This window comes from Choloepus didactylus, chromosome 17 (genome assembly GCF_015220235.1).
Source record: "Choloepus didactylus isolate mChoDid1 chromosome 17, mChoDid1.pri, whole genome shotgun sequence".
Lineage (NCBI taxonomy): Eukaryota > Metazoa > Chordata > Mammalia > Pilosa > Megalonychidae > Choloepus > Choloepus didactylus.
In genome coordinates, this window is record NC_051323.1 from 61,855,720 (window position 1) to 61,878,675 (window position 22,956).

Sequence of the window (22,956 nt, forward strand, 5' to 3'; positions counted from 1 at the left end):
CTGGAGCAGATTTACTGGTGAGCTAATAAACCTAAGGCTTCTGGACCCCTCACTTCCATGAGCCTCTTCGAAAGTCCTGTGCCTCGTTTCGTATTTGTAATTTTGTAATCTTTTTCTCAGAGAGGGCCTCCAAAGGACATAAACTTCAAGCTCCATAAAACCTGGGTCTGTTCCCATCCAGGACTTCCTATTTTATTACAGACCCGGCTTCCCCTTGTCTTTTCTGGAAGTGGTCCTTTCCTAAGTGCGCTTTTAAAAGCCAGGCTTCTTGGTTCTGAGTGTCCCCGTCACCAGCCACACTGACCTTTAACTTCTGCACCTCAAAGCAGTGTTCCCCAGGAAGAAGGTAAATTGGATGTCTTGTGTCTCCAAGGGTGTTCAAACATTTTGGGAAGTCCAGGAAAGAAGCACATTTGTCTGTCATCAGACCTCAAAGGTCAACTGAAATGTCAATGGGCTTTGCACTGGGCCAATTATACCTGCTCAGTGTGGGAACACTGGGTGCCTTGTGCTCATCAGAAGCCTCGGTTGGCAAGTACATTCATCTATGATTAATCAGAACATGGAGAAACAAAGTTATTTTAATGGAGTCATTTTAAAAATACAGTCATTTAATTGCTTGGAATCCAAATCTTTCAAAAGTTAATGTTTAGGCAGGGGCCCTTGGAAATCAAAATATTGAGAATCACTCCTTTAACCTTCACTCTCCAGAACTATGAGCCTTGTCAAAAACAGAGCAGATCCCAGAGCCAGAAAGGGCGATTCGGAGCATGTTACGTTAGATGGAGCAGGAAACACACTTTCTCTGCATATGTCCCCCCCAGCACAGGGCTTCTGAAAGGCTCTGTTGGAGGTGGACTGATGGTTTCCATTTTATGTAAGTGATCATTTCATGGGCCATGCAAAACTCTGTTTTGCAGCCCTGAACTCTGATTTCGTAGCCTTGACCCTCAAGGAAGTAGGAGAAGCTGTTTTTATGTAGTGTCTTGTTTAAGAGTAGTTCATCCTTTTAAAAATCTCATATTTTGGCCTGTCTCTCAGCTCCACATTATCTACTCTTAGAAAAACGATAATTTTTCAGCAATAAAGAGCAAGAGGAAGAAAGTAGAGGAACAAAGAGTAAGAGAGAGGATAAAGTGATAAAGAAAAGCAAAGAAGAAAAGTGAACGGAGGGAAGAAGAGTTGGATGAGAAGAGAGTATGGTCGGTGTTCCAGTTTGCTAATTCTGCCATTAAGCAAAATACCAGAAATGGATTGGTTTTTATAAAGGGGGTTTATTTGGTTACACAGTTACAGTCTTAAGGCCATAAAGTGTCCAAGGTAAGGCATCAACAATCAGGTACCTTCACTGAAGGATGGTCAATTGTGTCTGGAAAACCTCTGTTAGATGGGAAGGCACGTGGCTGGTGTCTGATCTGGAGTTCTGGTTTCCAAATGGCTTCCTCCAAAATGTCAGTGTCAGCTTCCAATGGCCATCTTCAAAATGTGTCTGTCAACTGTTCTGAGGTTCTTCTGTCTGTGAACTCCTTTATAGGACTCCAGTGATCCCACCCTGAATGGGCATGGTAACACCTCCATGGAAATTATCCGATTGAATGTTTCACTCCATGGAAACATTCAATCAAAGAATTCAATCTAATCAACACTAATACATCTGCCCACATAAGAGTGCATCAAAGAACATGACGTTTTGGGGGACATAATACATCCAAATCGGCAGAGTCAGTGAAACCTGAAAACAATAATTTCTGTGATGAAGATAACAGCCATAAAGTAAATCATAGATGTTAGAAACCCCTAGGAAAGGGAATATGTCCCTTTCCCACAAATGTAAACAGATGCCTCCTGAGCCCCACATGTCCCGTCTGCTCCCCCAGATCACAACATGACATGCCTTCATTACCGGAACCCACATCACCAACAGAAGATGTTAGTTTCTTCCACCCAATATGGGGAGTTGAATGAAGTGGCTTTGGTCCTTCAGGATCACAATGGGATTTTCCAAACCTAAAACAACCCATAGCCGAGCAATTGCTCAATGGATTCTTAAAACACCACCACCTGGGGTAAATGCAGGCCAGCTGTTGGACAGCTGTGCCGCATCAGCCCTCAGCGCCAGCGGTAGAGCAAAGCTGCAATTCAGCAAGTTCAAGAGGAGCCTCCCAGGCAGGAAATGCACCGTGAGAGCACCAGTGAAGCCCAACAAAGCACCGGCCCAGGCTCTTGGCCTGGCTCTCCTTTATCTTTCCAGTTTTATTATATATAAAATCCTATAAAACGTAAGTACCACTCTACTTTTGTAAAACACATTATAACTTAAGCATTTCCCAAGCATTATCCCATTTGATCCCCTTAGCCTTTAGAATGGTTTAAAAATTAACTAAATGTTCCATGTATTTATAATTTTCCCTACTCATCCCATATACTTTCCATAAACATTGACTATCACCTTCTTATAAATGCAGTGCATGCAAAGAATTCCTTTCACCTTTTTCTCTCTTTTTCTTTTTCCCCTAAAGCAGCCTTTATTCCTCTGGCCAGTTTTCTTGACACTGTAATAGCAAGTTTTGGCAATTTTGCTTTCCTGCTTACGTCTCCAAGATGGTGAACCTTTGTTCCCTTTTCCACTTATCTTAGAAAAAGGTTTGTTCTTTGTAGCTGTGGCTCGCCTCTCCACCGCCTCCTCTCACATTAGCTTAGCCAACGGTCTCCAAATTCTTTCACAATTAAAGATGTTGCCAAATCACCTCCCTCTGTCCCTCTCCCTCTGGCTGCCTTTCTGTTCCTTAATGTTATATTGTCTCAATCGGCTCTTCCACTATGACCTGAATGAACTTGGAAAAGTTATTTAACTTCCCTGAGCTTCAGTTCCCTCAACTGTAAAATAAAGATAGCAGCAGAACTGACGTCACAGGCTTATGGTTGAGACCGGAAGAGAGAGTGAGCTGTAGCTCCTGCCGGGCTCCACTTGGAGTGAGAGCCCACAGATGTCGGTTCCTTCTTTCCCCGTCACATTTCTGCCTCTTTCCTAACTAACCGGGAGTACGGTATAGTGAGAAGAACATTCTGGCTGGGGAGCCACAAGAACTAGGTTTAATCCCAACTTTTGCTTCCTTGGACTAGACATTTATTCTGGTCTCATATAGCCCATCAATAAAATGGGGATAACACAAATCTTCTGTACTAATTGGTTGATACAGTTTTAAGGATTAAATGGAAGGTATGTAAAATGCCTTCCAAATGAAAAGGCAATATATCATCACAATTGTCAATGATAAGACTTCCCCCAGACAATACAGTGTTGCCCTCATTATTTTTTAAATTTTCTGTAGCTTCTTAAGGGGCTTTTTAAGTGTCTTATCCTCAGAACACCAGCATCTACCATATAATGGTGCATTTCTTGTCTGAGATTTCCTTCTTGTCTTCTGGGGCTGAGGCAGCTCACTGAGCCCAAGGAGCGGGCAGCAGAGAAAGTTTTAACGTCAGGAGGTGTCTCACCCAGAGAAGGGCCCCTGGTGATCATCGTTTGCTTTTACAGGGACTTTCCATGGGTCTCCCCCCTGCCATTTGGAACCCGTTTCCTCTTCAGTGAAACTCTCCCTTCCAAACACCCTTTCAATACGAGGATTTGAATTTGGCTTCCAGTGTTACTCGCTTTGCTCTATATATTTTAAAACAAAAAACACTGAGATGGTTATCAATGGTTCATGGCTAGTGCTAGCCCTTGGCCAGGCCCTTTCTTTTCCCCAGGGCAGGTGCATCTTCCTGGCAACAAGCTCCCCCTTCGTGCTGAACGTGCCCTCATCTTTAGGGACATCACTCTGTTGGTGGGATATTGACTATCTCCTATGAAAGGAAATCTCTGCCAGAAAATGTTGATTCAGCTGCTTTGTTTTCTAATATCAATTCTAACTGATTCTTTTTAAAGATTTCCTTTATTTCTAGCTTTTGACTTCTTTTTGCCTCTTCTTCAAAGTGAGCTTCAAAAACTCTCCCTGGACCCTTAGAGTAGAACTCCTATTCTATTAGAGAAACTATATAATGTGATGATAAATGGCAGGAATTCTGCAGTCTGAGGGCCTGAGTTTGAATCCTGACTCTGTGTGCCTTGGGCAAAGTAGTAACTTTGTGTACTTTGTGTAACTTTGGGTAATCTCTCTGTGCCTCAATTTTCTTATCTTTACAATGGGTATAACCATTTTTGTGACAATGTGGCAGCTGAGGATAATCAACAAGGAATTTCACCCAGAGCCTCCTAGAATGATGGATCAGGAATTTTATTTTACTGACCAGCAGGATTTGATGTGTCCTATGGTCTAATGCACATTTCCCAGTTTTCCTTTCTTTCAGTTGAGTGAGTGTAGGCATTATCCAGTTTCTTCTTCATCTTTGTGTATTAGATAGGTTGGGGCAGATAAGCCGTCTTTTCAACTTATAGATTGTGGTCATGAGAAGCATATCCAGACCTGATAGGGACCTCTGCACAATTTCCAGGTCCTGGACTTTGAACTGGACGAGAATTGGGGTCTTATTCCTTGGTGATGAGGAGGTGGAGAGTACATATCGGAACACGAGTGCCTATGGATGATGCGGAGGAGCCAAGGAAGTAGTTGTGGCTTACTCGGTATTCATTACCTTTTTACTTGCCTTTCCCAAGGTAGAGGTGAAAATACAGTTCTCAGTGTCCCAGATTCCTTGCTGCTGGGCACGATCACATATTGCAGTTCCAGCCAATGAAATGTTGGTGGAAGTGTGCTGGGATAGTCATAGCTTTCTGAACGAAAATTCAAAGCCTTCCCTCTTTCTCCTTCTTGCTTTGAACATGCATGCAAGGCTAGAAGTAGAGCAGTCAGCTTGCAACCATGATGCAACAAGCAGGAAGATGAAAACCAGCAGGCCAAAGATGGAGGAAAAGGAGGGTAGAGCAGCTGTACCACCCTGACCTGCCTACCTCTCCACTTCTTGAAAAGTGAGATGAGTAATCCCCTATTTTTTTAAGCCATTGTTAGATGAGTTTTCTTTTCTTTTGCAGCTGATTGTAATTCTAGCTCATGTAAGAGCAGGTTTATTAAAATAAAAAGGTAATAACTATCCCCTGAGAAAGGGATCCTTAGCAGTGCCTGGGGATATGGGATGAGCTGTCTATTTGAACAGTGAAGAACTTACGTGATTGTGGGACTGAAACAGAGAATGATCGGTTCAACCAAGGGCTGTGAGTTTTAGAACACGATGAGGAATTTGTCTCTTGTGCAAGAGTTGACCTGAGGCTGAGATCCCTTCTGAAAGATGGTCAATGAGGCTCAGCCCAATGCACAAGTCTTGAGTAATGGATCAGCAAAGCAACACCGGGACTGAACCAACTCCTGAATGTGCTTCAGGCAAATTAAAAAAGATGAAATTTAGTTGGGATGTAGGTTATACCAAAGTCCTGCCTGCTCTCTTAGCTGTGAGAGCCACACCAATCTGAGCTCTAGCGATCTGTTTTGATAATTATTGCATTTTGAGTGTTTGGAGATGGGGGTTAGATTTGTTTTTCAAAGTTATTCTTGGTTTTCTTTTTAGGTTCCATTTGAAAAATGTCAATGATATCTCCCTGCACAAAGAAAAATCCACACTCAGAAGACAGGTAGGATGCTACCCATGGCCCTCCCAGGTAAAGAAGGAGGGAGAAGACAGGTGAGCTGGAGCAGGAAAGTGGAAACTCTGGAGATAGGAAGGCTGTAGACATTCTCTGTCCACCTAGAATTTTCCCTCACAAGCTCTTCCCTCTTGAACCATTGATTTCCTTTCTACAGCCTTTTATGTTAACACTGGTTCACTGCAAGGGTTGGTCATTTCCCTATATTGCCACACGTTGTTATATTTGTAGGAAGTTTTGTGGTGCTGAACAGTAAGATATGAGATCCCAACTTCAGCCTGATGGTGCTGCTTTCTCAAGCAGTGATATCTCCTGCGATAAATTGTGGCATTGTCCACTGAGTGGTTCTCTGGAGGAGGCTACGTTCTGGACCTCCCCCTCACATGGTACCACCACCATCTTTCTCTTTGTCCTCTAAGGCTTCCATGGGTAGTGCCTTTTTTCTTGATTAATCTTCTCTATCTTCACACATCTCCATGACCCTATTTATAGAGACTTTCCTCATTTGTTCTTTGATTTTTGCTATTTCTGTTCCACTTACCTTACCTTTGTAGGAAAAAAATGTTCCACATTGATCACTCCTGCAAAAGGGGAGAGAGATGCTGTTATTTAAAGTCCTTGGCTTGGAGCCTCACTGGAAGTATTTCTAATGTATTTTTAACATGCCCTACTTCTTCATGGCATCTTGAAACGGGAGCAAGTCTCCTCTTCCTTTAATGATCCCTTTAATAGTTTTAATTTCTTCCTGTTCCAATAGGAGCTTGCATATTCTTTATTTGATTTTGCCAAGCTTCTAAGATTTTGAGATTTTCATTTTGATCAGGAGTGAGAATCCTGGTCATCAGCCCTCTGTCATGGGCCATGTGACTTTGAGTCAATCCCTTATCTCTGTGAGCCTCAGTTTTTCATCTACACACAGGGATGTACTTTACCTAAAGGCAAAAGCTGAATAAAATTATTTCTCAAGTATCTTCACTATTTAATACTTAGAATTCTATGATCAGACAACCTCTATTTCATGCATGTCCTGTCCTTTTTTTATTAGCCTATTTTTCCCTCATTTTTCTTTTAGTGAGACTATGTCAAATTATTGGGATAATACAATTTTGTGTAGCACTTTACAGTTTTCACATACCGTTCATATGCATTATCTAGTTTGGGTCCACTGCTAGCACACATAACCAGTGAGCCTTACTTAACTCCTGTACTATTAAAAGTTGTCTTGTAAAATTATGGTCTTCCTATGCCTACTGTCACTCAACTTTTCTGCCCATGTTGTATCATGGATGCATTGCAGAGTTAGCATATGTAGCTTTACTTGCATTCTTTCTAATGGACACATAATATCCAACTGCACGGATGTACCATAATAAATCTAATCATTCTCCCATTCATGTTATAATTGTTTTTTCCAGTTTTTTAAATCACAAATAATACTGCAATTAATGTGTTTGTTTATCTGTAATTATACTTTCATGTAATTACTTCCATAATGTATCTTCCTAGAAGTAAGATTACTGGCTTCTAGGGTATGTTTACTCTTAGTTTAATAGCAATAAGTCCTAAATCTTTCCATCCATATATTACTTTTTAAGAATTCCTCTCTCTACATTTAAAATCTGGCACTTTTCTTAAAATATTTATGCCTTTCTTTTGATGCAGAAAATTCTATTTCTGGAAATTTATCTTAAACAAATAAGGATGAGGACAAAGATTAGCTATATGGATTTTTTGATTATTATCATTATTACTAAGTACCTATAATATACCAGACATTATATGAAGTGTTTGAAATATGTTATTTCACTTAATCCTAAAAGTGGCTCTTTGGTACAGGTACTATTGTTAAACCTATTCTATAGATGAGGAAACTGAGGCTTGAAGAGACTAAGTAACTTTCCCAGAGATATACAGTCAATATACAAGGGATCTGGGAGCTGAACCCAGATTGTTTGTCACCAGAGTGCACAGGTTTAATCACTGCACTGACTCCTTACAGCACAGCATGCAATAAAGAAAGCTTGGAAATAGCCTAAATATCCAACAATAAGGGGAGGGTTAAATAATTAAGATATATTTATACAATAAATATTATATGTGGCCATTAAAATTATGTTACCCACATTTATTTATTGTTATTGATAAAAAAGATATTTCTGACATTTCGGTAAGTGGAAAAGGCAAATTGCAAAGCAATATGATGATGATCTCATATCTGTTAAAAAAAAAAAAAAAAAAAGGTGGGGAATCCAGTTCTTTTTATATGCCTAGAAGAGCTAGAAGAGTCTTTGGAAGATTGCCTTTGGGTCCCTAGGATTAAAAGTTATTTAAAAAATATTATCTTTTTGTCTTTTTTAAGTCTTTTGATTTATTTTTCTGTAGCAGTCACATATTGCTTTTGTATTGAGAATAAAAATAAGACTTTAAAAACCAATAAGAAGGAAATTCAATTTGGCAAGGGGGTTTTTTACATATTGGGGAAAGAGGTTTGATAATATTGAAACAGATTTGAATTTCCAAGAAATTTATTTCACCTATTTGATATTTTAGCTCATTTCAGGTTTTATGCTTAAGTTTACAAAAAATAAACCAACAATTCCTTTTTTTTTTTTTTTTTTTTTTTCCTTTGCTTTTTTGGAGGGGAACGTCATGAATATTTGCAAGTCTGGTTTTTCACTTTCCTTATTTCTCTTTCATGCTCATTTATCTCTCTACCCAGCTCCCACAGCTTTGAAAAAATCCAAAGCCTTACTTCTCTTTTTGTAGCTGTTGGGTTCTGACATGCCCTGTTCTGTGGTGCCTGTCTCCTGACCTTGCAGAGTTTCTATGGAACCCTTTTATTCACACTGTAGGAAGGGAATTCCAACAACCAAACACATTTAACTAGGGTTTTATGGTCTAAAGTGCTTTCATATGCACAATTTATTTGATTCTTCTAGTAGGAGGTAGGGGAAACTTTACTAACCCCATTTTACAGAAGAGAAAACTGAGCTTCACTGAGTTTGACTTCACCAAGTCTGCATAGCTAACAAGTAGTAAAGCTAGGAACAAAACCTAGGTCTCCAGATTCCAAGTCTGTTACTCTTTCTTTCCACTATCCCACACAGCCTCTGAACAGTTACAGAAAACCACCAGGTAAATGACAATTATTCCCCAGATCCAAACACTTATACCTTAATGGGTAGAGCAGACTCTTTTTAAATCCAAAATGGGACCCAGGGAGTGAGGTCAACTAAGGTAGCCCTGGACTGAAAGGCGAGCCTCGTCCCAGACTAGGGGCAGGCACAGAGCTATCCATGGTGCTGAGAACACCTGCCCTGAGCCCATGCTGACCGCCATGGCTCTTGTCCATCTGACTTGTCCGTTACTTGTCCCTTACTGCACCAGCTACTCTTGTGAATATCACTGACTATTCTGTCTCATCTTGCCTCTATTTCTCTTCTTGGTTATCAATGCATCAGGACTCAGGATCAGTAGTGTCTACGGGTCTAGAGTTCTATATATATATATGTTCTCTATATGCTCCATGAAAACTTTTCCCAGAATGATTGACATCCTTGAATCAAAGAGGAAACTCAATTCCTTGATAAATAATGAATTTTTCCGTTCATCCTCAGCTTTGAAACATGAAAACCAACTTGCATCCAGTTTTTTTCTTTTGACTGCTGCATATTTATGATATTCATTCCATGTGTATCTGCTTTAAGTCTTGCTTTACCAGTTCTGTGTTAATGTCTTTACTCCTTCAAGCTTTTTCCCCCCTCTTAACTCTGCCTTATTTGTATATTATACTTTACTTCTCCGGTCACTTTCCTACTTCTGGGTTTCTACTTTGGGCCCAGCAATAGTTACCAATATTCTGCTTAGTTTTAAGTTGTATCAATTTTTCTGGCTCAGTGTTTCTCAAAGAAAGTTCTAGCTTTTTTTCTGAATCAAAATTATCTGTGGCTATCACTAAAATTTAGATTTCTGGGCCCAATTTCTGACCTATTCTTCTGCTTCTGCCTGGAGCTCTCCTCCTGGTTTCCCTTCTTAAGGACTGTGGAGACCCCACCCCCAACAAAACCCTGGCCAAAGCACGAGAAAGTGCATCCAAGCTGAGCCTTTCCAAGACCCTCAATCATCAATCCTATCAGTGGGCTGTTTCTGCCCTTCAGTCCCCTGCTCCTCACGAACCATGTATGGTTTGTGACCACACTCTGCTCTCATATCTATCCTCTCCTGCTCCCCTTTCTTCTCCCTCATTCTCCTCTTCATCCTCCACCTCAACTCCTCACTTTTCCTCCATTCCTCTTCTTGTAGCCTACTGGAATTGCTCTGTAATTCAATACTTTTCTTGTAGCTGCTCACTCCTCTTTTTCATCACTTCTGGGAGACATGTGCTTTCATTTCAAAGGGTGTCATTTATAAGACAACGTTGGTTTGGTTCTGACAATGAAGTTGTAAGCAAGTAAAAATGCATTATTCCTATTTTACAGATAAGGCAACTAAGATCTGGAAAACTTTATGTTCAAGGTCAATTACAGAGCTGGTATTAGAAACTTGGTCTGAAGACTGATGAAGCAATTCAATTCCACAAATGCTTCCTGAGTCTCTTCTTTGTGCGAGGCACTGAGCCATGTGGTAGAGAGACAAGAATGAAGAAAACCTGTCCTCTCTGGTTTCTGGAAGCTTCCTGTGGTCATGAGGAAGTTAAAACATGCCCAAATAGCCAGCACTGGGAGCTGTGTTCAGTGCTCTAACATATTTACTCATGAAATATTATGAAAGCCTAGAGGAAATAGAAAATATTTGAATGTTTTTAACTAGGTTGGGGGAGATGATGCAGGGAGAAATTGCTGGGCATATAGAGTTTGAGCTGGGCACTGAAAAATGTGTAGAATTTCCAGTGGAAATACACTACGTGTTTGGAAAATGGCCTGTGATCTGATTTGGATGGGATTTCAGGCTTGGGCATTGAGAGATTTGAGAAGTAGGTTTAGAGAGATATGTTGGGGCCATTTTATATGGACTTCAATGTCAAGCTAACTTGGAGGTGAGGCAAAGTCTGAAACTCTTATCATTAGACCATACTGCCATCACACGTGCATAGGATAAATACAGAATCCTGAAGTATCATTTCATGAATAATAGTACAGATTCAAGCACATGAAGGAGAACTTACTGAAAATAGAGGACCAGATCAGCCAAAAGCTGCTGAGCAAGATGGTGGCAACCGTTCTGAGCATCAGCTGGGCAATCAACACGCAGAGAGTGTCCCTAGAGAAGGCAGTGGTTCATCTCAAAGATGATGCTGACGCATGCTGCCCAGGGCTTGCGCTGGCTTCCCTGTGATTGACTTCAGTCTGAGATAAAAGCATTTACAGTCCGAATCTTAGAGTCTTTGCTGTGTCTTTAGCACTGTGGCAATGGTAAATAAAAATTCCCGTAAATGCCTTAAGCAATTGGGCAGTGGAATAGGAGAGTGTGGAGAAAGGTGATGTTTAAATACAAGACAAAGAACTGACTTTTCTAAAGCATTCATTAAGCAGGCTAAAAATAGCCACCTGTTCCAGGTCGGATCCCAAATTGGAAGAGCTCTTCACGTACCAGATTCAGAAAGCATCTGTCACCCAGTAGCCATGGCAACAGCCATCCCTTAATAAATGTGGAGAGAGGTTTGTGGAATAGGGCTGGCAAGGGAAGTGGACTTGACAGTCTCTGGATAAGAGATGAGTCTTTCTCTTCTTTTCCTGAGTTGAAGCATCTTTCTCTCCTCCTTCCCAGATCTTCTAATTTTCCACCATCATTGGCACTAGTTTTCTCTGAAGGAGCAGCTTCTAGAGTTGGTTGGTGCCTTTCTGACTGGACGGGGAGAGGAGTGGGAGAATAGCATGGACGTCCGCCTGGCACTGCAGGGGAGGATTGGCAGGCCAGGCTACTTGGGTGGGCCTTGGGAACTTCTGGAGAAGGGAGTGGTTCAGAATCTAATTTGTGCTTTATTAGTTTGCTGTTCACATGTTTTCTTTATTAATGATCCTCTTAAAATGTGTTTGTCACTTCATGTTGATAATGTTAAATGCTGTGTATCTGACTTTCTATTTTCATTGTGTCTCCTTATCTGTGGAGGGCAGGAAACCCACCTTCTAGTTCTTTCCATAGTACCGGAACACTCCTCCAGTTTGTCAGGGTGGTGTTTGCATAATGCAACAGCATGGAATTCTCTTGGGGTTCAGAATACATACCCCAAAGCTTTATTTAGCCTCCACATGTCAATTCCTGGCACCCCAAATTCTAACAATAGTTGAATTCAGGTTCTTTCTTGCTGACAGTTGTAAACTGTGAATGGAACAACTTCAAATCATTGTGCATAAAAACACTCAAGTGTATGAGTAATCGTGAATAACTAAAGGTACTTCGGGTGACTATGGTGATGAGGGCAGGGACGTGAGGATGAATAAAAGCCAGAATCTCCTGAACCTCTACTGCAGGTGGCTGAGAGCCTGAATAAAGCAGATGTTAGACCTTCAGAAAGAGAGACTAAAATCAGATTACCAGTCAAACAAGAAGTCAGCATGAATTTTCTGAAGGCAAAATCGGGAGTCCTTGTGACACTCATGAGCTCTTCACTGGACAAAATCTGAAAATTGTTGATGTTTCTCTAGAAAGATCTCTCCACAAGCACGTTGCTCTAGGTCCTGGCTGTGAAGGTTGCTGGAGTCTTTCTTCCCTGGTATTCACTATGTTGCCCTCTCCCTTACCGGATGGAGAAAATATTATATTTATTGAGAACCTACAGTAACAGTGAATGGCGCTCTAGGCTCAGCAGGCATAGGTGCCTATTCATCCATTCATTCAACAGATCCTTCCTGAGTGCCGCTGTGTGACAGGCATTATGCTGGTGCTCCAAAGTCCCCGCACTCATGCACCTTAAATTCAGACAAGAATGGGAAATCGTTGTATGATGATGATGATGATCCTCCCAGCTATGGCAAGAGCACTGTGTGGGTCTGTCCAGTTTAGTGCACAAAGCTCAAGCTCTAGTGTCAGATCTCTTGGATTCAAACTTATCTCCACCATTTACTGGCTATGTATTTTTTAATCTTTAAAATAGAAACAATCATATCCAGCCCATCGGGCTGTTATGAGGATTAATGAGATAATCCATATAAAGCACTTAACACAGAGTATCTGGCATACGTGAGGGATAAGTAAATGTGAGAGCTAGATATACATTTGGGATGAAATAGAATGCCCAGCTCTTGCTGTTTTAAAGTCTGCAGTCAGGTGAAAGTTTTCAGAATTTTCTGAGTCTTCATATCCATTATTTTTTTAGTCCTTTCAGCTCTGTGAAGGGAGGTGGAACAGGCACCCATGTTTTACAGACGAGGAAACTGAGACTAAATAAGTACTTTCTTGTTCAATGGAAAACTGTGGACTGAGATCCAGCTATCCTTTCAACTAGTTCTTTGTACCAGGCCTTGCCACGCAGAGCCTAGATGTGGTGGACGGAGGCTCGGGGTTGAGGCAGGTTCCAAGCCAGCTTCACCACTTAAGGCCCTTGCATAAGCTGGGGAAGGTCGGAGGTCTCAGATTCCATTTTCTCAGTTGTTGGAAAGGGAAAATAATTTTTCATCCCTTACTTATTTGAGACTTTTAAAAAGGGATTTAATCAGAGCTGGCTAGGGTGTGGGGAAAAGAGCACTCAAAGGCTCTGAGCATTTTCTGATGGGGAAAACCTCAAATACAGAAATATAGAAAATCCTGTGAGATTGCACATCACGGTATTATTTAAGTAATACAATTTGGAAGACAATGAAGTGCTCAGTCGCAGGGAGATAGATAAATAAAGTGTGCTGCCTCTGCCTGGTGGGATAATATGAAGCCGTTAAAAATGATGTCTACAAAGTTCATAACAAAATTGTGTTTACTATTAGGCCAAGAAAGCACACCTGTCTCCCTCTTTGAGGTTTTTGTTTCATTTTAATTGGATTTACACTTCAATTATAGAGTCAAAGAGTTCAACAAGTCCTGTTAGGAAAGACAGTAGCTTTGCCCATTCTTCGCCATCTCCGCCTCCCAGAGAAACCATTGTCAATGGCTGTAGCTGAATGTTTTGATCATTTTTATATACATCTAAATAGTAAGATATCATTGTTACTTCTGGTTTTTTTTTTTAGCCCAGAAAAAGGGACCAGAAAGAGGCTAGTTCCCACTGAGACTTCCTTTCCTCAGTTTCCCTGACCAGTGATGCTGAAGGACCCCTTCCCAGGGTGCCCCTTCCTCAGCAGTGGAGCAGAGAGGGTGTTTTCTCTGCACCCTCCAAAATTTACAAAAGAGAGATGAGCGTGTCTTTCCCAGTGTCAGCAAAGTTTGAGGTAACATGGAAGAAATGTTTCTGCTTTAGTACTGAGTGAAAAGGAAAGCACAGGGTGTCCATATGATTCCAATTAGATACCCATAGATAAAAGGCGAGGAGGAAAACATCAACTGCTATATTGAAGGTGTTTTCTGGGTGGAAGAATGATAGATACTTTTTTTACTTAGTTTTTTCATATTTTCCAAAATCTCTAAAACGATCATTCCTTTCTTATTGTGGATAAAATCTTTAGTTCTAGAAAGCTGATAAAAATCCCATTTAAATCATAACAATTCTGGTGTGTACACAGTCTTGGAGAACCTGGTCCATGTTAATTAGTGCCCAGGAGATGGCAGTTTCATTTCCTCTGTAAGCTCTGACCCATCCCTGCAGCCTGCACTCCTTCTAGAATGGATCGTGAGCCGGACATTTGCAGGTGGACTCGGGATTGGATCACTGGGTGCTATTGAATTGCTATTGGTATTTGACCCTTCAGCTGCATCTTTTTACAGTCTCCTAAGACATTATGGCTGGGAGTGAGTGTGGCCAGACGAGAGCCAGGCGGACCCCACAGGAAACCCAGGTCCCCTCCAACCTGCTGATGACTCGGCCCTCCGTTGACTCCGCCAGGGAGGAGGAATTGGGTCCCAGGAGAAGAAGGGTGTAGGTAGGTGAAGGGCTGAGGCTTGCTGGGTCAGCACTGGAAAAAAATGAATGACCTACATGGAAAGGGGTGCAAAGAAGGGTGAAAATATTAAGGCCCTGGAGAAGAAAAAGGGTAGCCAGCTGACTATCTTGTTTGAGTTCCCTCAGAAGCAAACTGTGAGGCAAGGATTCAAAGGCAAGTAGTTTATTTGGGAAATGCAGGAAACACTAGTAAGGGACTGAGGAGGTAGGACGGGAAGAGGGAGGTCAGCTAATAAAGAGTGTCGCCAACAGCTGGGGCAGCCGAGGGTAATCTTAAGGTGGGAACTCTGGAAAATGTGTGAAACACGTGCCTCAGGGCTGTGGAGCCCTTCAGCCGAGGGCTGCTCCCGGGAATGCTCAAGTCCTGGCATTCTTGAACTTATCGTGCACATGGGCAGAGCAGCTTTCTGTGGCTTCCGAAAAATACCCCATGTGCAGGGAGGCAGATCCTAGCAGCTGGACATCTGGAGGAGCACCCAAACCGGTGAGGTCCGGGGGCGGGCACTGCTACACGGGGGTTCAGGGTGTCGTTGACCAGCCAGTGGGTCAGTGAAAGTTAATTCTGTCCTATCTGCAGGGTGGCCATGCAATATATTATCCAAACTAGGCCACTTTTAAAAGTGAAGGGGGAGGAGACAACAGGAATAAACGGGTCTGTCCCCACGGTCTGCCACTCTGGATTCCTTCTGATCCAGGCTGAGGACACTTACTCCCTTTGTTTTTTTTTTTGTTGGTTGGTTTGTTTTGTTTTTTTGAATAATTCAATTTTATTGAGCTATATTCACATACCATGCAGTCATACAAAGCATACAATCAACTGTTCACAGTACTGTTATATAGTTGTGCATCCATCACCCAAAATTAATTTTTGAACATTTTCATTACCACACACACAAAGTAGTAAGAATAAAAATTAAAGTGAAAAAGAACAATTAAAATAAAAAAAAGAACACTGGGTGCCTTTTTTTTTTTTTGCTCCCATATTTCTACTCATCCATCCATACACTGGACAAAGGGGAGTGTGATCCACGTGGCTTTCCCAATCACATTGTCACCCCTCATAAGCTACATTTTTATACAATCGTCTTCAAGATTCAAGGGTTCTGGGTTGTAGTTTGACAGTTTCAGGTGTTTAGTGCTAGTTATTCCAATTCATTAAAACCTAAAAAGGGTTGTCTATATCGTGTGTGACCTCTCGGCTCCTTTTGGAATCTCTCAGCCCCTGAAGCTTATTTCATTTCCTTTCACATCCCCCTTTTGGTCAAGAAGATGTTCTCCATCCCACGATGCCAGGTCTACATTCCTCCCTGGGAGTCATATTCCACGTTGCCAGGGGTATTTACACCCCTGGGTGACTCCCTTTGTTTTTTTTTTTTTTTTCCCACTTTTTTTTATTAAGATTTATTCAATACCATACAATCATCCAAAGTATATAATCCATTGATCACATTACCATCATATCATTGTTCATTCATCACCCCGATCTATTTTTTTATCTTCATTTTATTGAGATATATTCACATACCACGCAGTCATACAAAACAAATCGTACTTTCGATTGTTTACAGTACCATTACATAGTTGTACATTCATCACCTAAATCAATCCCTGACACCTTCATTAGCACACACACAAAAATAACAAGAATAATAATTAGAGTGAAAAAGAGCAATTGAAGTAAAAAAGAACACTGGGTACCTTTGTCTGTTTGTTTCCTTCCCCTATTTTTCTACTCATCCATCCATAAACTAGACAAAGTGGAGTGTGGTCCTTATGGCTTTCCCAATCCATTGTCACCCCTCATAAGCTACATTTTTATACAACTGTCTTCGAGATTCATGGGTTCTGGGTTGTAGTTTGATAGTTTCAGGTATCCACCACCAGCTACCCCAATTCTTTGGAACCTAAAAAGGGTTGTCTAAAGTGTGCGTAAGAGTGCCCACCAGAGTGACCTCTCGGCTCCTTTTGGAATCTCTCTGCCACTGAAGCTTATTTCATTTCCTTTCACATCCCCCTTTTGGTCAAGAAGATGTTCTCCATCCCACGATGCCAGGTCTACATTCCTCCCTGGGAGTCATATTCCACGTTGCCAGGGTTATTTACACCCCTGGGTGACTCCCTTTGGTTTTATGTTATCAAGTTCTACAATGGTTAAAATAACAGAGGAACAAGATGACCAGGGTATGATCTGATGCACTGAATATATAACAGAGACTATGGAAGATGTACGACATTCATTCATATATTCATTCCTTCACTCACTCACCCAGCATTTAATAACTAGAGTCGATTCTCATTATTCGCAGTCATTCTGTTCTCAAAAGTCACCACAACCCCTGACTTAGTAACACTGAGTCACTGCTCCCAGGGGAAATCCCGGGTTAGTTTCCTGTGATCCTCTGGTCGCAACATTTTTGTTAACAGGTCAGTATATAAGTTTATTATATGTGGGTTTCTGTTGAATGGCATCTTATTTAATACATTGTGTTGATTCATTGACACTGAACTCATGGCCAACAGCATGGTACCTCATGTCTGAACGCTGCTTCTCTGGCACATGTATTGTCTCCGTGAGGCACATCGCGGCCTCCTTGTGCTTAGGAACACTAGACAGCGCTTAAGTACCATGCTTGAGGTTGTTTTAATCAGCAAAATCACCACCAAAATGTCCGAAAGTGTGAAAAATGTGGCACCAAGTATATCGTGAAAAAGGACATGTTTACAGTGTGAGAGCTGCAACAGGAAGGCAGAGGGTTGTCTCATTTGACCTCAACTGGGAATGAACCTCTGGGTGACTCGAAGTTTTCACTGCTGTGTGCTTATCTACAAATGACAGTGCAAGCACTGCAACTTTTGATTTTGGGATTACAAGTAAATTTTAGTGAGCAGGCAAATTTGCAGATACAGATTGACTGTATCTATGCTGTCTCAGGTACTGTCACAGGTTGAGGGGCCACGGGGATGACTAGGACAGCTTCTTGTCCCCCAGAGGCTCATAGCTTAGCAAAGAACACAGAGATATAATCATATGAATTGCAACATAATGCATAGCTGCAATGAAACATTTCCCTACAGCATGAATAGCGCACAGTGATAGCACTGGGAAGAGAGCGATAACTCTTTTGGGACTAGGGGATCAGAGAAGTCTAACTGGAGGAGGTGACATGGGCTTAGCAGGGTAAAAATAATTTCTCCAAGAACTAGGAGGGGAAGAGTTTCCAGGCAGAGGTCTGTAGTCAAGGATGCATGTGCCAGTTTGGTTATATTAGTCTCCCAGAAAAGCCATATTCTTGAATGCAATCTCATGGGGGCAGACTGATTTATTTGTTGATTAGGGTGGAAATGTTTGATTAAATTATTTCCATGGAGAGGTAGGCACCACCCATTCAGGGTGGGTCTTAATTAAATCACTGGAATCCTATAAGAAAGCTCACAGAAGGAGCAGAGCAACTGAGAGAGAATTTTTGAGATGCTTGGGAACTGATGCTTTGAGATGCTTGGAGATGTTTGGAGATGCTAGCCCAGAATTTGTTCCAGAGAAGCTAAGAGATGATCCCAGACACTTAAAGAGAAACACCCTGGGAGAACAAGCAAGGATGCACAGGAGCTGAGAGAGAGAAGCTAAGAGAGGACCTCTGATGCTTAGATGCACAGGAGAGGAGGAAGCTAAGAGAGAGAAGCCCAGAGACATTTTGGAGAAAGCCACTTTGAAACCAGAACCCAGGAGCAAAGGATCAGCAGATGTCAGCCATGTGCTTTCCCAGCTAACAGAGGTGTTACAGATGCCATCAGCCAGTCTTCAGGGAAGGTATCCTCTTGATGCCTTAATTTTCATGGCTTTGGACTGTAAAATTGTAACATGATAAGACCCCTTTATCAAAGCCAATCCATTTCTGGTATTTTGCATAATGGCAGCTCTAGCAAACCGGAACAATGCACAAAATGAATATTTAGTTGAGCACCTATATTGTTCCAGACAATGGGGAGTTATTGGTGAAAAAGGCAAGACTCTTGCTTTCAGGGAACAGACAAATAACCAGATGAATAGATAATAGGCCAAATCATTACAGATCATGACAAGTGCAATGAAGGAAAAAAAACAAACAGAGATAAAATGGCATCAGTAGGGGAGTTTATTTTAGGTTAGTCAACACATGGTGTTTGGAGGCCCAATAGCAGTTTGGTATCCCTGGGGAACCAAGATTAAAAGACACTGGATGGGGTATGGGGCTAGAGTAGGTGAGGACCAGGGTCCACATTACAGAGAAGATTGCCTGCCATATCATGATGCTTTGGCTTTGTCCTGAGAGCTAATGAAAACTTTTACATAGTTCAGTAACGTGGTTTGCTTTGTGTTTTAGATCATGTTGACCATGGTGTGTGGGAAGCCAGACGTAGGAACACCAGAAAGTCAATTTCCACTACTGACGTCAGAGGAGGGGGGATGTCAGAGGTATTCCAGAGGGAGAATCTGAAAGCCCTGGGAGCTGGTGGGATGGGGAAAGTGGCAGCTTGGGAGGTTGGGTGGATGGTAGCACAGCAGCTAAGTCATGGATCTGACTTGGGGGGAAATAGTAAGTTTAAAGTTGAACCTGTTGAGTTTGAAGGGTCTTGAGAGGCAGTTGATAGATGACTCTAGAATTTGAAAATTATTTGAATCAGAAACATAGATTGTGGCATCATAGTCATTGAGGGAGGGCTAAAAGTCATAGGATGGTTGAAATTTTCTCAGAAGGAAGTGTAGAATGAGAAGAGGAGAGGGCCAGAGTCAGAGTGATGAAAAAGAAATACCAACGCTGACAGTGGCTTATCAAGACAGGTAGTTGGAAGTGAGAAATAGTGACTGAGAAATAGTTCCTGTATTTCTCCCATATTTCTATAGGAGGTCCTTGGAGAGCTTTTTCAGGGCAGACTTCATGGAGGAACTTGAGAACACAGGGTAGAAGCCCAAGTGCACTGGGAGGAGAGAAAGGGAAGAAGAAAGTGATGGAGGAGATGCTGGAAGTCTCCTTGCTCCTGCGGTGTCATTACTTCTAGGCCTTCTCAGCAGATAGAGCCAGGAAATGTAGGTATGTATATGAACACATACCTGCACATTCCTCTGTATATTTTCCATGGCCATCTGTGCTGGATGTATTATGTTCCCCCAAAACGCCATGTTCTTTAATGCGATCTTTTGGGGGCAAACATATTAGTGTTGATTAGGTTGGAATCTTTGGATTAAGTAGTTTCCATGGAGCTGTGACCCACCCAACTAAGGTGATAACTCTGATTGAATAATTTCCATGGAGATGTGGCCCCGCCCATTCATCATGGGTCTTTATTTAATCATTGAAGTCCTATGTAAGAGCTCAGACAGAAGAAGCTCGATGCTGCAGCCAAGAGAGACATTTTGAAGATGGCCATTGAAAGTAGACTTTTGCTACTCCAGAGTTTGCCTGGAAGAAACTAAGAAAATTCCCCCAGATGCCTAGAGAGAAACATCCTGGGAGAAAGCCATTTTGAAACACAACCTGGGAGCAAAGGAAGAAGATGCCAGACACATACCCTCCCAGACAACAGAGGTGTTCCAGATGCCATCGGCCATTCTTCTGTGAAGATACCCGATTGTCGATGCCTTAGCTTGGACACTTTTATGGCCTTAAGACTGTAACTTGGTAACCAAATAAACCCCCTTTATGAAAGCCAATCCATTTCTGGTATTTTGCGTAATGGCAGCATTAGCAAACTGGAACACCATCCATTTCTGTGTGTGTCTGTGTGTATCTTTAAAACCTTAAGTTCATACTAGTACTTTCAACTCCAACTTCAGTAACACCACAGGGCTGATTCTGGCTTTCCCCCTTTCCTTATTGGTAACTCCTTTCTCCAACAGTGAGAAACTGGGTTCTCATTAGCTGCAATATATGTACATCTGCTCAATTCTAGTGTACATTTAAAGTAGTTTCAGGCTAACCTATAGTCTTGTAAGAAAAAAAATTTACTCAAGTACAAGAAACATATAGTTCTTGTCCTTAGCCTTATGCTGTGTAGTTAAAATATTGTTTTTCAAATTTATAGGTTAGTTATTTTCTTCTCCACACCCTCTGGTGTGGTTCTGTATTAACTTGAAATGGCGTTAGGTCTGTTTCTAATGGTGATATTCCATTTTGGGTTTTGTCTACATCCTGGTTGATGTTATTTCTGTGTTTGCTTTGGAGAGTTTGTGGAATGTTGCCATGGTTCTAACAGAACCATACAAACAGGGCTTCCCAGAGAAGTGTCACCCCCTAAGAAATGGGATCATCTTAACCTTGTTGCATGCTGAGAGGCAGAAGCCAAAGGTCATGGGGAATGCAAGGTTCAGTGGAGAGAAAGGAGGTCATGATGGAGAAAGACCCCTAAAACAGGCCAAGCAGGGGCAGGTGGGGACCCATTTAAAGACTGGGAAGGACCTTAAGCTGAAGAATGCTGTGCTTGACGATACTCCTTTTTTCAGTAAAGGAGGAGGAGAGATGATCTATGGAGGACAATGGTAGGGGAGGGGAAGGTAGCATGCAGGAGAGGCTGGGAGGGGAGAGGCTGATTCCAAGGGCTCTCCAGGGCTAGGATCTGTCAGGTGTATGGTGGAAGGAGGCTGGTGAGGATGGCAAGGATGCTGATAGAGAAGGAGTAAGGTTAGGGTAGAGGTAGCTAGAAGATAATGGTGGGACTAAAAGGCAGATGGTAGGAAAAGGTATGAGTTAGAGAGTGGGAAGAATAAATGGTGTAGTATTTTCATTTTAATTTCAGGAGCAAAGCCATTCAGAGTGACGGCAGAAGTCATTCATTCGTTCAACAGACATTAAGTGGGTACTCTTTGCCAGCCATTGTGACTGGCTGGGGAGGTAGCACTGTCTTATTGGAGCTCATATTTATACTATTTATGGAGTTCCAATTATGTGCCATGTATTGGATTAACTCTTTAATCCCCCAGCACCCAGAGATATAGACCCCATTTGGAGACACAGAGAGATGGTTTAACTTGTCCAAGTTCACACAGCTGGTAAATGGCAGATCCAGGATTCGAATTCAGATGGTGTGTCTGGTTCCAAAGCCACACTCTCAGCCACTAGGCTGAAGTGTGGCGTGGCCTTGGTGCCTAAAGTGGAGGATGAGGGGTTGGTGAAGGTGACTAAGAATGAGGAAACCAGGGAATTGTGAAAGCCAACTATATGGATGCAGAAATCACCTAGGGTGAGCACAGGACTGGGGTGAAGAGGAAGGCTGTGAGCTGGGCGCCAGAGAAGGGTGTCATGGTCTTCCTTATTCCTTCCTCCACAGCTCCCAACTCTCTAGGATGAACCAAGTCAATCCTTAGTTGACAGTCATAGCATGCAAAGGTTTAGAGACACGGATCTAGAAAATAGTATATGAGCCCAAAGATTGGACACTTACTCCCCAGTTCTTCAGGGAATGCCTCGAGGAGACCACGGGAAATTAACGAGCCTGGGCCCCCCGTGTTGGGGCTGCCACCCTTGGCTGAGCTTTTCTGGATGGATGTGTACCCCAGTGCCTTGAACTGACGAGGCAACACTTTCCGCATCTGCTTTTTTAATCCGCAGTCAAAACCTGCTTTCCCTTGTGCCTCTATGTTTTCCCTGCCGGGGTTCTGCTTAAATGTCACTTGCTCCAGGAAGCTTTTCCTGACCTGCAGAAAGGTTGTGTGCCTACTGTGTGCTCCTACTCTGTGCTCTTCTGTCGGTGGACCCTCTCTATCCTTGCACTTATCACACTCCGTCGCACTCACCGGGCATCCCCACTAGGCTGAAAGTGCGGTTAGGGCAGGGCCTTCTGTCTCACCCTCTTTCCCCAGAACAGCACATGGGATCTGATGCACAGTAGAGGCTTAATATACTTGAGCTGGGTAAATGAATGAATGATTTTTAAACTTTTGTGTGTGTACAGAAGGAGGATTTAGGGGATGGGTCCCTGGAATTCAGAGGGGCTGGAGTAGAACTCTGCCAGCTGACAGTACCCTTGTCCTTGCTCTCACTTCTCTCCTCAGTGCGGGGGAAACAGCAAAGCCAACAACACGTGTGGCCCCTGTGCTGGCCCAGGCTGCCAGGCCTGACCCAGCGGGGAGGCCGTGTGACAGGAGGGGAGCTTTGTGGAGGACACCGGCGTTGCCCAGCAGCCTGGCCCAGCGGAAGTTCCAGGAGAGCCCTCCGGGGCGGTCCTCCCCTGCCCAGGCACCGAGACGGGAAGAGGCCCCCATGGAGAAGTTCTGGGTCCTTCCTCATGCTCAGTCCGAGACTCCTGGAGTGGGGCCTCC